Source organism: Mytilus edulis, chromosome 7 (assembly GCF_963676685.1).
Source record: "Mytilus edulis chromosome 7, xbMytEdul2.2, whole genome shotgun sequence".
In the NCBI taxonomy this organism is placed as follows: Eukaryota; Metazoa; Mollusca; class Bivalvia; order Mytilida; family Mytilidae; genus Mytilus; species Mytilus edulis.
In genome coordinates, this window is record NC_092350.1 from 26,895,859 (window position 1) to 26,901,385 (window position 5,527).

Sequence of the window (5,527 nt, forward strand, 5' to 3'; positions counted from 1 at the left end):
AAAATTGTAAGTAGCAAGAATGTTCAGTAAAGTAAGATCTACAAACACATCACCATCATCAAAACACAAAATTCATGAATCCATCTGTGTCCTTTGTTTAATACATGTATGCACATAGACCAAGGTGAGCGACACAGGCTCTGAAGAGCTTCTAGTTCGTATTACGGATCGTGAATTGAACAAAGGACATCAAGCATACTGGTATGCGTGATACCGTGAGATGACTGTGTTGTTCATTCTCTCATCAATAGCGAAACCGACGCTAACAAAATATACTACACTTGTTAAAATTTTTAAACGTTTAAATCCATAGCCTCTCCAAATCGATTTGTAAAGATTAATTTGTGTGTTTTGGATTAAATCATGTGTGTTAAAAAAAAAAGCCATTTGGATCAACGACTATAAAATATATTTGCAATAAACAGTTCAATAAATAATAGATCTAATAGAAATATAACAAAAAGTAGAAAGAGAATAAATATTTTAAAGTTAACTAAAAGTTTCACAAACCAATTAAGCAATTTTCAAAATTTTCCTCACCACCTATTATTACACTAATAAACAAACAAATCGACAGACATGCACATATGGGTGGTTTAATTTTTTTTATCTTTTCATCCCGATTAACAGATTTTTTCAATACATATATTATAACCTTTTAAAACAATTAAAATAGTCTTCAAATAGATCCTTTGTTTACAACTTTCGCCTTTGATCATACATCATGCTAACTGTACAAGTTGCAAGACGGTTAACAATTCAATATTTATAGATTCATGAGAAAATTAATGTTCCAGAATGAATTAATTTGAGGTAGTGGTAGGATTTCAATTGAGAAACCCCATCCACCAACAACCAAAAGACAAGGATTGACAAATTGTTCCTTTTTTGAAATTTATTGAAACTGTAATATGACTGGAATATTTGGAGGGAAAATTATACAGAAATGATTATCCATATGTATAAGACTATAACATCCTCTCAAACATCTAAGACATATTAACATACCCCTAGTTTTTGGTGGGGTTCGTGTTGCTTAGTCTTTAGTTTTCTATGTTGTGTCTTGTGTAACATTATTTGTCTGTTTGTGTTTTTCTTTTTTAGTCATGGCGTTGTCAGTTTATTTTTGTTCTATGAGTTTGACTGTCTCTTTTGTATCTTTCGTCCCTACTCGAGAAGATGCCCGCAAAATCGCGGTTCAGTTTTGAAACAAAGAGTTTTTAAATTTCTCGGGCTCACGTCAATACCAAATTCGAGTCTTGACCCCGATTGGTCCATTAAACTTAGAAAATGTTAGTGCGAGTGGGGCATCCGTGTACTATGGACACATTCTTGTTTAGATAAATATAAAAAAAAAACATTGGATATTTTTTTAACAGATAGATAAATAAATACCTCAAGAGTAGCTTAAAAATGCCCGGTGAGCAATTCGTTATTTCAACGCGCAGTTCATTATTTTCAAATGGTCCTTTCAGCAAACTTTCTAGGAAATTACTTGCGGTTGCAATAATAACTATATGTCCATGAAGTTCCAAATAATCATTCTCCGGAAACACAAATATTACATCAGAAAATTTATTTTGTAAATATAACTTTCCTATCCGTTCTTTTACATCCATATTGGATAAATACTGTTTTTAAAATTAATGTAGTTAGTGATTGAAAATTGTGATCGATAGTTACTAAGAGATAACAAAAACATATAAGCTTTATCATATCAACTTGAAACATTTGTCAACTATTTTGGACATTATAATGTTAATTTAAAAAGAAAATGGATAGATTCGGTATATGTTCTGATAGGCCCATAGATACTATGAGCACTCGGCTTTCTAGAATTTGGGCAACTGACGAATTTGCAGATATACAGTTTACATTTGGACGAGGAGTCGACGGAAGGAGCTTACCTGGACATAAAATACTATTGTCCATTAGGAGCAATGTATTCAAAGCTATGTTTTATGGACCGATGGCAGAAAAAGTTGATGCAGTTGATATAACAGACATAGAATATGATTGTTTTAGGACAATGCTGCGGTAAGAACATGTTTACATTTTATCATCTATCGAAGCATCGATGTGCCTCTCTGATCAGACCTGTTTAGTTACGGGTTAAAATTCCTAATAACCAAGATTCACTATTCTTATTGATATAATAGTACTAACGTTACTGTTTATATAATATAAACTCATTACAGATACCAGGACTAAATTTAGTATATACGCCAGACGCGCGTTTCGTCTACAAAAGACTCATCAGTGACGCTCGAATCCAAAAAAGTTAAAAATGCCAAATAAAGTACGAAGTTGAAGAGCATTGAGAACCAAAATTCCTAAAAGTTTTGCCAAATACAGCTAAGTTAATGATATGGTTGTTTGCACAAGAATAAGTAAAAACAAACCACACAATTCCAAGAAGGACAGAATCCACATGACTTTAAGGGAAAAGGCGAAAAGACAAACATCAGCCCTAAAAACAACGCAGACTATTAATTTTAGATATTGACCACACCAAATTCGTTAAAACAGGTTTGAACTCAGACGCCACTGATCATATTGAAGAATCGGCTGTTATATTTTCATATACTAGTTATTCACTGATTATTAAGAACATTATGTATTTAAACTATAATACAAAAAAGTGGACAATGATATCAAGGGGACTTTCAAATCTCAAAAGTCTAGAGAACCTGACAATACCATGGCAAAACATGAAAGACGACGAAAAGACAAACAATTTCGTAAACTCTTCAAAACCTGGAATGGAGTGTTATCTCAGGTGATCCGGCGACTGTCTTGTTTTTCATGGTAATAACAAATGTGGTTAAGTGTGTCATTCTTTGATATCACAATTAAGGAAAAGAGGACAGTCGTGTATGTGGTCACGACAGTTTGAACACATCCGTGGTAATTTGTGATATATATTTCTTCTACTCTGAAACTGCATAGCCAAATTCAACCAAACTTGGCAACAATCATCATTAAGGTGTCTAGTTAAAAAAAGATGTGCTCGGTGACCCCGAATGCAAATCAACTTGACCACCACTGCTAAACTAAAAGATACCGCATAGTAAGAACCCTTAGATCTACAGACTATCCATATAAACCTATTGATAATTTGAATTTCTTCTGTTAGAAATAGAATCAAATTGATTGAGAATGCTTTTCTATATATGTTTTTTAGGGATGTGTATACAGATGATATTATTATAACTGAAGAAAACTCTATTGATCTTCTAAAAGCTGCACACAAATACGAATTTGAGGGTCTCCTAAGCAAATGTCAAAACTATCTATATCGAGAGACAAATATTGACAACTCTTGTTCAATATATAGTTGGGGAAGACATTTGGGGCTATCCAGCTTGACAGAAAAAGCTCTCGATTTCATAGTAGACAGCGCTGACGATGTTTTAAAAACAGAAGGTTTTCTCAAACTGAGTAACGATGATTTGCACACGCTTCTTTCAAGAGAGGACATCTGTGCTTTTGAGGAGGAAATAATAACTGCTGCAATAAAATGGGCAAGGAATAAATGCAAGCAGGACATGATAGAAACAAATGGACAAACAATGAGACAAGCGTTGGGTCCAGTGATTTACACTTTACGCATACCGTTATTATCTCTTAAAAGATATTCCGATATTGTTGTCAAGTCCATGATATTGAGTGAGGAAGAGGAATTAAGTTTATACAAGTATTTCACTATGTCTAAAAAGCGTCTTGCAGATCTTTGTGGATTTGATAAAAGTTCGAGGAACCGGCTTTCGCTTTTCGTTAAAGCAGAGGACATTCACAAAAAGAGGAAAGTGGAAAACATAGATGACACCATAAAGGCAACACGGTTTCTACAGACGTCTAAGTCGACGATCTTTGGTGATACATACACGAACAAGTATCAAAAACAATACAATTATCAAAGAACCAACTACTCACAAAAGATTTCATTCTTTTCACCGGAGTCATTTTTCATAAATGCAATTACAATTTCTTTCCCATTTTTGAGTGAAAAGAATAAACCTGTACCAGAAGAGATTCAAATATCCGGTTCTGTTCCAACGTGTAAAATTAGGATACCTGTTAACGAAACAAAACTGTTCGATATGAATAGATATGTTAAAGAGAATGAAGAAATTGAAATAAATTTCACGCCCTTCATCAAATTTGACAAGCAATTTAAGGAAAACGAATCAAGTGGTTGGAGAGAAGTTAAAATAGGATCAAACAAATCAGTGTTCGTTCAGGTTGAAGGGAGTTATTCTTTTGTTAGTGCAATAGATATATCTGCCTCGAAGATGAAATAAATGGATTAATTATAATTTAAAATTAAATTTTAGTGTAATTTTTCGATCAGTGCAGTGCTTTTTCATGTTATTTTCCCATGCAGGTTAATAAGCAAAGAGAATGTGTTGATTTCATCATTCAATAATACGTTTTGAGGGTATGGGGGTCACTTCGACTCGTTTGACGTAGGGTGTGCAGCTTTGAACCATTGAGTACCAGATCCTTTCCATATATTTTGAAAAGAACAAAAAAGATGCCATTTCATATATTTGTAACATTTAGAAACAAACGTGTTCATTCCCCAAACGTGTCAAATTTCCCTAAACGTGTCAAAATTACGTGACTGAATTGCAATATCTGCATAGGCGCTAAAGGGTGCCTAACGTGTCTTTTTTAGAACTTCAAAACGACACAATTACACCTAGCATGTCCATATACAGCCAATACAAATATGTCTGCCTGTTCAAAACTAATTAATTGCCATGTTCATATTCCTTCTAAATGTGCATGACATATTTGCAACTGGAATTAATCAAAAAGAGTAAATCTATGTGTGGCAAATTAAACTTGCAATTATGTTAAATATAAACAACTAGCGTTGAACAAAATAATGATATTATAACGTTTCAACTCTATTTTTTAATTCCGGTAAGGCGCATACAAACTTAAACATGTATCTTCTTTGATAGCGACTTTAACTTTTCATAATCTCACCGAAATTCGACATCGTCAATAGTGTCCCCAATTCACAGGCACTTGTCTTAAGAAAAAATCCTATATATACCTTAAAATATAATACCTTACTCACTATTAAGATATATCGTAGATGGGGCACAAAAACATCTAACAAAAACAAACACAGACCGGACCTGGCAGGGTATTCATACATCGCTAACAACAACAAAAAATACCACATAATACATATATGAGAGTTCCCGCAGTAACAGCTCGTTCAGATTCAATAACAACCAATAAAAACAACATCTATGCAGTTGAATATATTTCATGCATATCCGTGACGATAATTTATATATAATGCATCCATTAGGTGGCCATGGGTTATTCAACGTAGGTTAACCTGAACGAAAAAGAAGTCATTTTAACAACCACTTGAAAGAGGACATGTTGTAGAGCGACAGAAACTTTTCTTTGCAAAAATCAATAAACACTGAATCCTGTCAAAGATTGTTCAGACTCGGAAGTTCATTTGAGATGTATGCAATTGAAAACTATCAGTCATTCA